Source organism: Mytilus edulis, chromosome 9 (genome assembly GCF_963676685.1).
Source record: "Mytilus edulis chromosome 9, xbMytEdul2.2, whole genome shotgun sequence".
Classification (NCBI taxonomy): Eukaryota; Metazoa; Mollusca; class Bivalvia; order Mytilida; family Mytilidae; genus Mytilus; species Mytilus edulis.
Window position 1 is genome coordinate 33,665,658 of NC_092352.1, and position 17,238 is coordinate 33,682,895.

The 17,238-nt window shown below is 29.9% G+C and overlaps 1 protein-coding gene across 1 annotated transcript in view; it reads right to left on the reverse strand.

The window, feature by feature from the left end:
* Positions 1-16,796, reverse strand: part of LOC139488161 (allatostatin-A receptor-like) — a 55,897-nt gene extending 39,101 nt beyond the window's left edge. Inside the window, exons 1-2 of the mRNA XM_071273584.1 lie at positions 16,657-16,796; positions 3,701-3,727 (exon numbers count right to left, since the gene is read on the reverse strand). The gene's annotated coding sequence lies outside the window, so the exon portion shown is untranslated. The remainder of the gene's footprint in view (positions 1-3,700; positions 3,728-16,656) is intronic.
* Positions 16,797-17,238: the final 442 nt, after the last annotated feature.

Sequence of the window (17,238 nt, forward strand, 5' to 3'; positions counted from 1 at the left end):
CTGTAGTTTCAATTTGTAAAATATCGTTAAAATTCTGTCTATCAATTTTACCCCGGAATGTTAAGATATATTACTTAATTCTTCTCTGCTGAAGGTCTAACTGTATCAAAGTTTATTACATTAACCTCGGCACTAGGATTACTAAATACAAAATTTGATTTTAAACAAGGACAAAAAAGTCTTAAATGTAAAAATAGCAACCTCAACTTGTTCTTTTATCATTTTCTCTATTTGTAGATAGAAACAATGTTCATTTTGATTAATTAAATTTCACTTCAAGTATTTAGATGTTTTATGTCAGTGACAGAGAATGCACTTGAAATCTTACGTTTCAAAACTAAATTAGTTTCAGTAAATCTCAATTATCCATTGCTTTACGCCTGTGTTTATTTTTGGAATACAGTGTTCTTCTGATTTTAAGGTATAGAAAGTAGATGTAAGTATGATAGAATTTTTTAACTGTAGTTGCGAGATTTTTTTTTTTTTAATTATAACAAAAGACGAATGATCTGACAAAAAAGGTTGCTTTAATGTTGAAAAAGAAGATTTTATTTTACTAATTCAAATGTGAAAAAAACTAGTATTACCTTTTGAAAATTTTGAAAATATTCATTACCTGAATGGCCGACATCAATATTGTCTAACAGCCAAATTTAGCAATTGATCTATAAGTACACATACGTATACGTGAGGCTTGAACTATTAAGTAATAGTAAACATATCTATCTAAATAAAGATGACATGGATAAATTTGATAAGTTGATTTTATGTCTTTCATGTCCGTCAGTTATGCGGCTCTCAATTTATTATAAAGGCCTGGTCACTGCGGAGAGTGAATTCAACAACTGCATGATATGTACTTTTTATTATCCTTGTGATGTATTATGTATGTGTAATTGTGTTTTCATATGACACAGAAATTAACAACTATAGGTCATCGTACGGCCTTCAAAAATCAGCAAAGCCCATACCGCATAGTCAGTTATAAAAGGCCCCGAAATGACAATGTAGAACAATTCAAACTAGAAAACTAACGACCTTAATTATATAAAAAAACAAATGAACGAAAAACAAATATGTAACACATAAACAAACGACAACCACTGAATTACAGGCTCCTGACTTTGGACAGGTACATACATAAATAATTTGGCGCCATCAACAACATTAAAATAAATTTGTGCATTATTTCAATAAACTATCATAATATTGAATTTCAAGAATTACAGCTATTCCTGTGGAAAAGTTTGTTACAAAATAGTATGCCAACAATTATAAAACTTAAAGCAAAACAATTCGCTTATATCATATGTTATATGATAACGTCAAACTTCATTCTATGTCTCGCATTTTGACCATTTGTGACACCTTGCATGTACCTGACTCAGTTTTAGCAAGTTCAAAAAAAGGTCGACAACTATAAAACAGTTATTAAATCATTTCATAAAAAAGTAAAAAACCGACCATCCAAAAATTACATGTATCATCTTCCATTGGATACAGTGGTTAATTTAAATTTTCACCACGTGTAATCAATGGCATGAATTTTAGAATTTGACGTCTAATTCATTGAAAATTGTATATCTTAACAATAAAAAAAAACCGTCATCGCCGCAGATATATGTTCCTTTCGTACTTGGCATGAGCAACAAAGTATAGTTGGAAAGCTTCGAATAAATACGCCAAAGAAGTTTGTACAAAGTGTGATGTCACAGGATAGAGTGACTATAATATGGACCAATGCCACACAGCTCATACATGTATCCGTACTATCATATTATTCGTAAGTGTTATAATAATAAAGGAAGTAACAGAGCGATGTATGTGTTGATATTGTGCTTAAGTGAATTCTTCTATCATTTATTCCACATCTTTTATATGAGTAATAATACAAGTCGTGGTGACAAGGTTAATTTACGATTACATACACTAAGTGTTTCATTCTACATTTGAAGACAGACCATTTAATGGAAAACACAACGTTAATCATACTATATCCCCTTTACTTGCCTTCTAATTTCCTTTCGACTTTAGCAGTGTTGATATTTCTTAAAATTGTATTGATATTTTATTTGCAATTTCCTAAAACCAATGAACGTAATCTGAAGTTTCAATACATTCCAATTATAAATTAATACTTTCAGAATAAGGCTTCGAATTATCTCGATCATATTCAATTAACAGTTTGCATGTAATTTTGTTTTGGTTTAATGTAATTACTGTAAAAGACTGCTGCCATGCTTCCAGCTTTTATTACAACATGTCTTTGCGGCTGTTTTGTCAAACTAGTGTTAATCCTTGGTTTATCTGATATTTGAGTCAATACGACTTTACGTGTCTTTCAATGTTATCAGCTGTTGACTCAACAAACGCGATAGCTTATATTGCATATCTGTTTTAAATAAACTCATCATAGATTTCAGGATTAGAATTGTGTAGGTCATACATGCGTTTCGTCTTCAAAAGACTCATCAGTGATGCTCGAATAAAACACTTTAAAAGTTCATATAAAGTACGAAGTTGTAACTATTTAAAAGTACAACATAGATTAACATCATCAACAGATGAATTAAAAACGTCTATCAAATATTCATCTTTAATTGCATTGTGTCATGTTATGCAAAAGTACATACAACGTTTATTATACTCTGCAATCTATTTATAAAATAATGACAGCTCTGTAATGTTTATTTTTTTATATTAAAAATACAAAAGAAAATGTTGAATTTGCTTACGGGAAAACGATTAGTTTAGATAGATTAACTGCTGTTAAAAATTGAATTAAAGTTTCCTGTGTAAATCATCGGTTGAAAAGATTTGTAGTTGATTCATACTTGATGCCTCCAATTAATTGATTGATTTTACTGATATTGCTGTTATTAAGCGTATTTCAAACTCTTTTTTTTACAACTGTTTTCTGGTATTTTTTCGAGGCAGAATCTATTACATGTAGGTGAAAAAAAGCAAGGTTGAGCCTGTATCTCCAGAAGTTATTACTTGTTTTTGAGGGGATTTGCATCTGCTATGGTAATCTCAAAGAATCTTATTTATTATCCGAACTGACCACTAGCCTTTAAAGTACTTATTGCTTTCGCCACAATGTAACAAAAAATTACAACTTTGGGCTTTAGGTATTGCAAGTTACAATTGCAAGATTGAATGGCTAACGGGAACTGATAATACTATTGCTGACTATCTTTCAAGAAGGCTTTTTAAACATTTTGTATTACTTCAATATGAAATTGAAACGTATGTTGTGAACAATAATTTGAATGTTCATCATGCTTATATTACACTTAACAATATCACATCAGTACATAAAACTCATAATGACAATTTTCAGACTACTGCATTTATAGATGAACAATTTATGTTCTGTTCAGTCGTAATCCATTTCTTGACACTTCAAAGTATACAAAATGACAAGTCGTCTTAAGGAAGCTATTTGTATCAAACTGGAATCTCAGAATATGTATTAAAACGAAAACAACAGTATTTCATGATGATGTTTCCTGTTTCAGGAAATCTACTTCATGTATCCTGATAATTTTACATGTTTTGTATTAAAACTGCGTCATGTGTTGTCGAAATATCTAATTTTTCTTATTAGTATTTATAATAATGATTTAATCAATATGGCTATCGAACACAATTATTCTACATAATAGTAACAATAAATTTGACAATAAAACAAACTTACAGTGATCTGATTTCTTCTGTTTTGTATCTGGAAAATAAAAAGAAAACACCCATGTAATATCTGGACCTAATTTATCATTCATTAATTTTGGTGACATTTGTCTCATACTGAAATAATTTGTCATTTAGGAACACCCTATCCTCCTGTAAAATATTAACACGATAAAAATAAATATATATCAAATCAATAGTGATATATGAAAATATACAGTTTGTTCGAATATTGCTAATGTTAATATAATACTCATTGCATTTGACATTTGAATGCATCTAACCATTTACGCTTTTTCAGTATGAACCTCATTTTTGCTTTTATCTTTTGCGTTAATCTTACATAGGTTTTTATAAATCGTGATGTTTGGAATTAATTTGTGATCATAAGAAATATTCATATTCTATAAAGTAGTAAAAAAATGTGCAACAAAAATATCGAACTCCAAGATAAATTCAAACAGGAAGACGTTCATATAAACTAAAAAAAAATCAAACAGTACACTTTATTAACCAATGGTACGAATGAAATTAAAAAAACCTGACACATTCCTTACTTTATCTAAGGATATCTGAGTCTTCATTGATACTGGTTACATAACATTTATAAAAGCTTTTGTCAAAACATAATATGCAATGTTAAAATAGCGAGGTAGATCTATATAGTTATTTTGAAATGTCTGCCGTCTCTAATCGAAGAAGGTGAATATAAGCTTAAATTTAATGATGGTTCACGTTATCCAAGAACTATGATTAATCTCCAAGAAACCTCCCGTAGAGTTTGTCTTTGCAATTATTATATTTGTTTATTTTAAAGTTTTGACAATCATGTTATTTTGTAGAAATTCTTCAGTATATACATTCTGTTAACATTTATCCGTGTAATCTGATAAATCACCTTTCTACTATACATTTCCGTGTTCATCCAAGATGTATGACCATAACAAATCTTATTTTTAAAGATAAATACCCTTTAATTAAGAAGCATAATTCCATCATCAAAAATCTAGATGAACAAGCGTTGCGTGATGAATTGGGAAGCTCTTTATTTGTCATTGTCGTAGTCACATTAATAGTTAACGTCAAGCGTAGTTCCACAAATGTCATTTAGAAGCTGTCGAGGTTGAAAGGGGGTTTATAAATCCATAAATAACTCATGCACCATTTAAGCGTCTAGATTATAATACAGTTTTATTTATTTCATTTTGAAATAGACCATCATGGATGACATTTTATGAGAAGTTTCAAGTTTTGTATCACTACAGGATTTTTTAATCAATGTCGTCTAAGAGAAAACGCAACAACTACCAAGTGCAAATGTATGATGTTATTGTATATTTCATTTAGTACATACATTATCAATATTCTCTTCTATAAGCATACAATGAATATGATTCAACATGGGAATGAACACTGATATTCAATTCAGGCCATTGTAATACATTTCAAAAATAAGCAACGGTTAGCATTGTTATACTTCAATATCAATTTTCCTATTATCAACTGACTGTTACCATATTTGAGACTAAATAAGTAATTTTGATGTAAAGTAACATATACTCCGGCAGTGGAAATGTATAAAACGATATTGGACATTTTGTGTATTTGTTATTTGGACTGTTCACATTGCTCCAAGGTAAAACAAGTCACAGAAGAGAGGAAAAATGTATCATTCTGAGACGTATTCAGAAGGATTCATAATAATGTTTAAAGATTTTGATCTTAATCTGATTTGTATGTCTTAAATCAGTTTGTCGTTCTTTTCTGATTTAGACTTTTCAATATTAAGTAGGAATTTTTTTATTTCTTTCTTCGATATTAGGTCTCCCACGGGTACTTTATTGGCTTTTAGTTTGGTCATGGAAAAACAATTGTTGACACACATACTTCTATTAAAAACTTTTCTGTTTAAAAAAGTAAGTACATGTATTTGATTCTTTTTACCCCTTCCTCTGCATACAGCATTCTTTTCCGGGGAAAACCAAATTGATTTAACTTTTTGAAAGTCAAACACAAAAACTTTGTCAACATCGGAACCAACAGAAGCAAATAAACAATTACTATCAAAATGTAATACTTGAACATGTCTGTGTATAAACAGAAAGAGAGCAAACAAGCAAAAATACCGAACTCCAAGGAGAAAGCCCTTTATAGAATGTCAAAACAGAAGCCCAAACACATCAAACGAATGGAAAACAACTATCATATTCCTGACTTTGAACAGAAATTCCCTCATGTAGAAAAAAGTTTATTGAATCAGAGTTAATAGCCAGCGTAACCTCTAACTTGTATGACAGTCGCATATAATTCCATTATATCAACAGCAATGTGTGGACAAATCAAAGAGTCATGAAAGATAAAATTGTAAAAAAAAAAGGGGACAACAGTCAACATTATGTTTTAATCTTAATCACTATTAAAACAAAAACTGTTTCAAAAAAGAAAACAAAATGGCATATAGACACTCTATAGACAAAGCTCATTAGCAAAAGTTTTAGACAAGAAAACATGGCACAATTACACAATGGCGGGAAATATAAACACTATAACAAGTAATTAAGATGACAAGCATAATCAGTAACAACTATCTATACTTCAAGACCATCATGTATTTTTTGTGAAGTTGATACGGAATATTTATAAACAAGGTCTAGGTACATTGTTTCTTCCAATGACCATTTTAAAAAACGGATGAACCGTTCATTTACATACCTCTAGTTCATCAACTTTCTTGTCAGATACTGGTTACGTTTTACAAAGTCTTACTGGCAGCTGCAAGCGACAGAAACAACAATCTAACGAAAGTGGCACATAACTAGGTTAATAATATAAAAGTTTGCCAAAGGCTTATAGATACCAGTTTATAATACCGGCGAAGACCATCTGTTCATCATAATCTAGAAAGACCTAGTGAATATAGATATGATTAACGGAATAATTGACAAGTACCGTGTTATATTCATATCTTAAAGTATATAGCACCATTGTTGTCTATAAACACATACATAAGAAACAAATCTAATACGACCGAAATGTTATGCAATTGTTTAGTATGTTAACTTTTTAAATATAGCTTGTCTTCGTATTCAATCAGTATATCAGTGTATTTTTCAATATTTCAAGTACAAATTGAAACAAAGTAATAACAAAATATTGTTCACTTTTTTTTATTACCGAAACAACAATTTTCACTTAGTATGATCAGTTTATCTTCACATGAACATGGCTGTAAATACGATAGATTTTATTTGGAGTTACAAAATCGACACCAAAATACATTTTAAAAATAGAATATAATTTCCTATCTTGATGAAGGGAGGATTTTAAGCGTGCCAACAAAATGGCAGGTTTAAATGTAAATTTTATAAACACAAAAATGCTATCAATGATATTGTTTAAATTAGGGAGATAAAATTTCAAATAATCTGAAATGCGTTATAATTGAGATGTTAAGATGTTACGTATCTTTGTAACACATATAAAGAGCAGAAATTGTTTTCAAAACACAGCTAGAAAGCGAGAACATGTTTTTATACCTACTTTTTTTATATTTGAACCAATCAACTATCAATTAATTTTGATTTCTGAAGAAAGATGTTCTTGACTTCATAATACTCAAACGCACAGGTTGCTTAAATTCATAGTGTATGTGAATGTGTAAACCCGTATCAGTTCTTTGTACAACAGTTTTACCTTACCGATAAGTTCCAAAATATACCTAAAATAGTTGTGTTGTCCTTCCAATGTGGGGATGCGGACAGTCGTCCAATATTAATGAACATTAGCTTATTTGTTATAAAACACAAATCGTCATTGAAGCAGTCAGCAGATTTCCAGTAAATTTTTACCATATCAGTATGTTTTTAAGTAGCAAAATATGCCTTTAATAATTGCGTTCTCCTGCCATTCTGTTGATGCGAACAGTCGTCCAATATCAAAGAATACTAACTTATTTATTATAAAACACATATCGTCATTGAAGTATTCAGCAGATTTCAAGTCAATTATTTTATATCCACATTGGAGTCATGTCTATTAATTGCAGTCTGTGTATTCATGTTTTACAACATTATTATATCATCTCAATTATATCTCCAATAGTGTAAATATTTATTTAATTACCATAGAGAATAATTTAACTTGATTTTCATTTGATATCCCAGTGTTTTACACCTCATCTTTATCAATAGAAAATGACATGATAATTACATACTAATAACTTTATTATTAATGGAAAATAACATGGTTTTTATATAAAAGAAAATAAGAATTAAATCTCTTTTTCCTGTAGATAACAGAAGAGCTTATTCAATGAAACTAAATATTTTACAAACAATACTACTTGCATTATAAACACAACACAGGGTAGACAGATAAAAGTGCGGTACTTTATTTTGAAATCTTTAACATACTTTAGTTAAATTTACAACAAAATTCACCAACCAATTATCCGTCTTGACATTTAGGAATATACTTCCCATTACTAATGAATCATATATAAGTTTAACTGATCGAATTTGTGTCAGTCGTTAATGCATCTAATCAAACTGATATAAGCGTGATCGGTTTTGGATTATCGACAGGGAACAACCAGTACCAGTTGGGAATTAAAGTCAGACAGAATTCAACTGAATTACACTGTGCATTGTCTAAGGTTCTTAGTTGCAAATGAGAAGAAAAGTTTTATAATTGTGAAATGACACAAGCAATATGTACGATGATAATAGTAATTATTGCCAGAGTCAATTTTGGTCAAATATAGAGAGTTATGATTAAGATTTAGTTCAGTATGAAAGTTAAAAACGACTTGCAGGATCGGATAAAAATTGCTGAAAAGAAAAGGTTGGAGGAATGAAATATTCATTTATATTTCCAAAATTTCGGTGAAAAGGTAAAGGTCCCAATACCAAACACATTATGTAAAAAAAACTGGAATCACACTCATCATGAGAGGGCTTAAAATAGACGTCTTCAAGGAACCGAATATGTGAACGGATTACTATGTTACGAGAGTATTCGTACAACTTTAGTTATGTTCCTTTTCAAATAAGCATAAACACAATCAAAAATACTATTATAGACTACGTAAAAAGTCCAATATCGAAAGTATTTATTATCAAACGAGTGTTATGCACACGCCTCTTGCTTTATTCCATCCGCCATATGACACACACCTTTCGTTTTTAATGTGACGCAAACAAATCTGTATTAATGTTTGTTTTCCGATAGTTTAGCTCATTGTTAAAGAATATGTCGTCAGTCGTATGTTTCCTTGATCTTTTTATCCTATTTTGGATTGCACTGTTGTTTTACATAATTTAAGAGACGTTAAAAGTTTGATGGAGTGAAAAAAAATGACCGGCGTGATTTGTTCCCTCACGGTTGATAATAATTTAATTACTTCAGGGGATCGATATTTGCATGCTTTAACCTGCATAGTTAATACAATACTTATCCAAGCACATTGAATGTACAATGAAGTGACAGCAGCAACACCGCCATACTTAAAGTCAGCACTCGACCGTTGATGTTGAAATAAATGTTGCAAGTTTCTTAGGATTCTTAAGTTTAGAAATATAATCGATAATCTGGTATTATTTATTAATGCACTAATAAGGTATCATCAGTTCTTTTAACTATTTAGCCGTTTTGGTTTACGGTTATTTCCTTTTTTACAAACCTGGATAAAGTAAACAGTATTATATGATTTCTTAACATTAAGAATACATTGTTCATTTTTTACTTTAGTGAGACAATTGTAAAAAAAGATTCCATAGTTAAAAGATTAAAGTGTCTTTGTATAATTTGTCTATCTAGACACTTTATCTTTTGATTACAAAAAATATGTTTCAGCAATAATGATTGGTCAGATATTTTGATGGGAAATCTAAAATATTTAAATTGCAGATAATTTTTCAAAACGGTGTCTGTTATCTCACGTGAGTTCAAACTTACTTTATTTAAAAAAAAAATGAAAATTACATGTTGTTAATATAATGCGTCCGAAGCGCGTTTCTGTATTTACCCTCATCAGGAAGGTTCAAAGCCGCATATTTAAAGCCAAGGATGTATAAAAACTGAAAGATTTGAAGACCTATATGACCAAAAGTACATAAACAAAAGCCAAATTCATCTAAGATCACCTTTTCCAAAATTGCATTCTAAATATATAGTTTTATTGAAAAATAAAAAAAAAAACCTAATGAATGCACGTCAAGTTATTTTTTATAACGCAGACAAACAATATTCGTTGACTGTTACAAACAACCAACTATTGTCATATCACATTTACTTTTACAATGTCTTATCAGGAGGCATACAAAAAGAGGTGGCATTATCCTTTAACTTCATGTTCCGCTAGATATCCATCCATAGAACTTGAATTATGGATATCGCAGATAATTCTGCTTAATGTAACTATTTCGTCAATCAAGAAGTGGTTGTATTGAGCTTACACGACATATTCATAATTATCATTGAATTTCCTGACCAATGCAATTACATCTTTCTTTAACTTTAAGACGGAGACCAACGAAAGTTTACATGATTAATAAAGGTAACAAAATCAAAATTAAGTGACTGTCTGAAAATCACTTATACGGTTCAATCTTACTATGACGTTTCGGAGCATGTATCAAAACAATTCCTTATCCAAAGGCGGAGATATATGAAACACCATATCTTCCGACAGGAACTAGGCGAATGAAGTATATCACTTACTCCGTCTACAAACGTGAAGAAATAATAAATTATCAATACATAGTGAAAGTCAGAGCATGAAACATTACGACTGATGATATATGTGCTGGAATACTGCGTAGAATGTTGGACAATATGAAACTACTATTGGTAAATTAACAGCTCATATATACCAGGATTTACACTTTATACGTCGAACGCGCGTTTCGTCTTTAAAAGACTTATCAGTAACGCTCAAATATAAAAGGTCCAAAATGACTGAGGTAATGTAAAATGTTTAACTGTTTAAGCTTGTGTGATAACGTTGCTTAGCATAAATATTTAGTCTCACGATTAGAAAAGTGACAGGAATTCGTGTATTATTATTTAGAGTACTTTGGTCACATGCTTAATTATAGTAGATATGTATATACTTGTATCGTATATTGGTGCAAAGGGAATGTTTTATTTTAGGCGCTGATAAACTATGCGTTCTAAAAAAAACAAAAATGCCAGTGTTATTCGTGCAAGTCTAGCAAATGTGTATAAAACAAGAAAAGAAAGACGAAACCGACCTGGCTAATATAAAATGGCAGAAGATACCGAAGGATGACTTAAGACCATAAGCCGAAGATACGAAAAAGACAGCACAGTGTCAAATAAAAAAATTCTTAACATAACTTTTTATGAGTTACGGTGTTTTAGAGGAAAACGCGTAATTATTTCACTAGCCGTACCAGTTGCATTGCTCATGAAAGAAACCACAAATATTCACTTTTGACGATGTTGGAAACCCTCAAAATGGACATACAAGTACGTAATTTGAATATCAAGATGCAAGTTTTTGGTTAAAGAAGGAATAAACATTTTGCACTTGACATGTTGGTTCATCTTTTAAAATTATCAATTGGTTGTATTCGTTAAATGTCTTTAATTTCAACCAAAACTTGGTGTATACTTAACCTTGACATGCAGATATATTGCATAAACAGTTATATAAAGTAGTTATATATGATTATATAATATTATGTATAAATAGTAAACAAATTAGTTAATTTGCCGATATTATTTTTATTCATCCATATTAATATAAAATTCTAATTCCCAAGGGCTAATTTCGTACTGATGATATAAATCTATTAAAGACTAGATTAGAACAAATTGACATAAATCAGTTGTGATTACTGTACATATTATCGAGAAAACATCAGTTGAAAAATGCACAAATATTTAGCACATTTTCCCACTATATCCTATTTACTGTTTTTTCTGGGTTGCTTAACGATTCAAACAAATATTATTGATGTAACCGTACCAACATATCATTGTTTTTCATACATAAAATGTATTAAGGAATAAACTCATCATAGATACCAGGACTAAATTTTATATATACGCCAGACGCGCGTTTCGTCTACAAAAGACTCATCAGTGACGCTCGAATCCAAAAAAATTAAAAAGGCCAAATAAAGTACGAAGTTGAAGAGCCGTGAGGACCAAAATTCCTAAAAGTTTTGCCAAATACAGCTAAGGTAATCTTTGCCTGACCAAACATAACTAATTTTTTGTAAATAACAAATAAGGTTATCGTCTGTTTAACGTCTGTCTTAATTTTAAATACATATGTTTATAATTGAATTGTTGACCTATTGCGCGAGTAACACAAATAAAATTAAAAAAATGAAATAATACCTGTTGTGAAAAAAGCAACTCCCCCCAGAAAAAATAGACAAAAAAATAAAACACTGTTGTCGGAATAGTGGTGTAAGGGACGTCAGTTCTAGTGTTCATATATGCTTTTAGCTACATTTACTTGACGGTTCTCTAAAACTTTGAATCATTAATTGGAAAGCCAGACATAGATAGCAATAACTTTTATTTTTGATTAATCTTCATGCTATTTGTCAAACATAAGTAATCCATACAGGTAGAGAAAAAGTCTAGCTTTTTTTTTTAGCGAAAATAATCAACACAATTTGATAGACTTTTACCTAGATTGTAAAAAAGATGATGTTTCTATTGCTGTAATTTTTTTTAACAATTCTACATTTCCTTTTCTATAAGACATGCATTTCAAATGGACAACAGTTTTATACCATAACAGATAAATCTTAATCATAGATGTTTTTTCTTCCTTCCCACACAATAAGTATTCTTGGCGATAATGAATTCAACAGATATTTTTTTACACTTCAATACTAATTATACTCTTTGTTTTTTTCTGTTTTTGTTTTTTTATATTTAAACTATAACGGCAAGATGTGGGGAAAATGATCATAGGCCTTTAATCATACACCAAGGCATTTCCTTGACACTTTAAATTAATTTAAATGTTTTCATTTTGCGCTCAACATAAATATCTTTTTGATTTCAATATTGAAATTAATTCTGAATGAACAAATGGTAAATTATAGAATAGAACTATTTGAATACTCTGTCAATAAAGACATAATGCATTTCAGAGTACATTTAAAGAATTTATATAAATCAATGGACATCATTATTTCAGATTTATTAATCTTAGCTGATTGCTTGTGAAAATTGTGTTTCTTTGAAATAAATGTTTGATGATGTTTGCTGAAATATTGTGTTACAGAATTTGCAATTAAGCTGTTATGGTTTTAAAATTCAATGCTTTGCCAAATTTCGCTTTTGAGAAGGAATTAATGTGAAACAAATGATTATTCAAAAAATCACTAGAGAAAAAATTTGTTTAAAAAAAATAAAACAGTTACAAGTTATAGGTACAAGTGTATAAATGTACAAGTTATAGGTACAAGTGTATAAATGTATATACACGTAGTGATGTAACTATAAAAATATATATTGTATCTATATGAAGCGGCATAATCAGACATACAAAATTGCAAATAAAACAATGTAAAAAAGGACGCGTGTTTCGTCTCTACAAGACTCATCAGTGACGCTAGAATAAAAAAAAGATTAAAAAACTACATATAGTAAGAAGTTGAAGAGTATGTGTAATTTCGATCTGGTGTACAAACCACCCGACGTTAAACCATCATTTAAAGTTGTTTATGTTTTATTGAATTACCTTTATCTATAATCTCAAACATAACAATATTTCAGCATATAATGACGATTCCTTGTATTTACTACTATCATGTTTCAAAACAGGGTGACGTTTGCCTATTCGAGATGTGTAAAAACATGCTAGACACAATATGATACCAGTTTATACAGTATCTATATGAGAGAGAAAACTATTAGTTAATTCATCAGATTGTATTTGTGTGTTTTTCATTATAGAAAACCGGAAGAGGACTTAATTACTTCGGGTCCGTGAAATATTTGAACATTATGACGTTGGTGATATGTCCAGATTACAGCTAGTATAAGGGAGAGTCAACGTATTCAATTATACAAACAAAATCGAACCGTGACATGCTATGTTTCGAAGATCTGAGTGAAACAGTCAGAATAAAGGCCGATACAAAGTCACATCTGATCAGGATAGGAACGTTAATTATGTTGCCTCATGATTATTAAGAGAGAAAAATGACAAACTGTGAGTCACGATACCAAAAGATATCTTTTTTTCCAGTGGTAGTCCAATTTCCAGTACGTCATAGTGGTCAACTGCCAAGACAAAGTTAACCTTAGAAATTTGGCTTATCTTTTTAGGTACCTTTTGGTCATATAACTTCCAAAGTTTCTACATCTTTGGCTTTCAATTGTGGGTTTGAGTGGTTCAAAAAAGGTACATAAAAAGCGCTTTGGACACATGCAAGTTATAAAGTGTTTTTTTTGTTTAACACAACCTGCCGAAATCTCATGCAAAATTATATCAACCAAAATAACGAATGGAAAATAACTGTCATATTCCTTAGTTTGTTTAGGCATTTAGGTTTGAAACTGAATATGAGAGTTGATGGTTAAAGTGAGCAACACGTGTCCCGTCAAACATCTATATAAGCAAACGTATAAGGATTGTTTGTTGGTTATAAGGCTCGTGTTGCTTATATATTCTTTAGTTTTCTATGTTGTGTCATGTGTTCTATTGTTTGTCTGTTTGTCTTCTTTCATTTTTAGCCAGGCGTTGTCAGTTTGTTTTCGATTTATGAGTTTGACTGTCCCTCTGGTATCTTTATTCCCTCTCTTTCCTAACGATCAATAGAAGATAATTTGAATATTCTGGAAACAAAACAAAAAGGTAGTAGCTGCAAAATGTGTCAAACAATTTAATTTGGAGTCTGGTATTTTTGTTAACGTATTTTTGCATTTACGTTCATGTTTATGTTTGTTTAACCCCAAATCGTAGCTGTCTTTGAAAGGGATCATACAATGTACCAATCAGGAACACTAACTTTTTCAATAAAAATCAATATTAGTACTTTTATAATGTCGATGGTCATAAGATATGATTGCTTAGTGTAGTGAATGCATGTAATGAGTAAGTATGAGTTCTTCAGAAAATAGCCAAACAAATCTTTTTTATTACATACTAGCATATGTATATAACAAACTATTGTAGAAAATATCATTTACGTCGATTTTTATTTCGAATACAGTTTCAACTGCAGGAAAATGTGATTATTAAGTGGAAACATCGAATCTTTTTCAACTTTTAAAAGCATAATAAAAAGAAAACAAGTAAGTATTAAAACATGAAATTGTTTCAGTCAGAGATACCGCACAGTTCTGAACTCCATTTTCAAATAACTCGGAAAAAAAGATTCGGAAAACAGTTGTATCGCCTGCAAAATACTTAAAATTGTGCTAAAACAATTTGAATGTAAGATTAATTTCTAATCTAGTAAATTCATTATATTTTATTGTTTTACTGACGGGGGATTGCATTATATCGTCTCGCGTGAATATTAGTACGGACCGTTTGTCAAACTTCTAAACTAGAATGCCTTTGTTCCATTGCGCTAGTACTGAAAAGTATGATTTCATGTAAATATGTATGTAGTTTTCAGCTATATCAAACACGAGTATCAGTAAAAAAATCAGAGCACTCTACATTAAATTATCGCAAACTAGGTGATTTGTGCAATTTAGATTGTAATCTTATCATAACTGATGTAATGAAATGTGAAACGCATGATCCATTATAGATATTTATTATTCATATCAACTATTTTATTCATACGTTTCCCTATATTATTTAACGACTTCAAAAGAACCACAAAAATTCTTAAATACAGTTAGTGTTGGAATTTGAGATAATCAAACATAAATCATGAAATTACGGGGAAATAGAAATTTAATTTTATGATTCGTACAATTTTTCTCCTTCATCAAACGAACTGACGATGAAATATGTGAATACATTCCAAAATATGAAAACCTTTGTTTTGAATCAAAAGAGTAAAACAAAAACATTAATTTTCTAATTTATCAGATGTACATGTAGTGCAGATAGATGTCTTACAGCTACAATTATTTACATTTCTTATGACTAATTTGTGTCAAATCAAAATTTCGCATTCGTTAACTCTGAAAAAGTTCGGACAGGAGCAGAGGTTGTAAAAGGAATAAATGTGAGTTATTCTTGAAGAATGAAAAGTCACACGGGAAAGACTAAAAAATAACACCGAAAAGAATGATTAGATAAGATGTAAATATGATTATTTTCATGTTTAGGTATGTCAACGCTGTTTCATGAATTGTTAATTGTAATTTTTTTTTATAAAACATATTTTGTCAGACTTAAACGCATTATTGTCCTGTGGTCTTAATGAATAGTTGTATCATTTGAATTTATACGTATACCCTTTCTTCTTATTGCATGTGATAACGTTTAACTGATATTAGTTATAAGTTGTAATTTCTGGCAATTCATCGTTCAATATAACAACCTCAAAAATAAGTTGTTGTAAATATAACGTATACTTTATAAAAATAAGTTGTAAACATAATGTATACTTCGTAAATAAGTATATAAGCTAGCTTGACAAAATATTCATGTACAATGGCGACACTTATAAAACAAATCATGTTCAAACACCGGAGAGTTCTACTTACTCGAAGTATATTACTAGTATACACATCTACTACATATAATTGTCCTTGCATTTGAGAGTACTAAAGCAATTTCAAATTCATATTTTTTTCTTTATCGATGTTGATTGAATTTTCTGATAACATACACGAACAGGCAATTTACTCACTAGGTGTTTAATCTTAAAATGTGTGCAGTTTATCATTTCTAAAAATGTTAAAACTTACAGTTTTCAGATTAATTTTCAGCAACTTTTTCGCAAACAAAATGAATAACATAAATCCATAACAGTTAATCTTTGATAAATAAAAGTGACCTACCTGTATATTTGACGATGTTGAGGATTTGGTTTAATGGTTTTGTCCAGTAATCTGTAATGCTATCATCAATAGAACTAATTGCTGCTTTGTTTTCTAATGCCTGTTTTGTTGATGACCATTTAATAGCTTCCTTTACTTCAGATATTGTTGATAAAACGTGTCAAAAGTATATACAGTCTGATAAATATATAAAAAATACTTAGAAAAACTATTTGTATATCACTACTATACTTATATCTAAACGAATTAATCAGTTAAAATGTATGATACAATAATCAATTTCTTTAGCTTGAAACCGTGTCTTTACATGATACATGCAGTTTAGCTTCTGTTAAATGGCAAATTTCAACACTGGGCTAGAAAAGAATCGTAGGAGTTTACTAGTGATCAATATGTAGTGAGAACAACCAATAGCTATCGGTATTTGAAGAAAAATTATTATGTAGACAGATTGCCGAATAAATATCGATAATCTGCTAAGAAAATAATATACATTAGTATATACAAATATTACGCTACATTTGACTAAAAATATAAATGCCGTTTAGATGTGCAACATAATGTCATTTACATTCCTGCAAA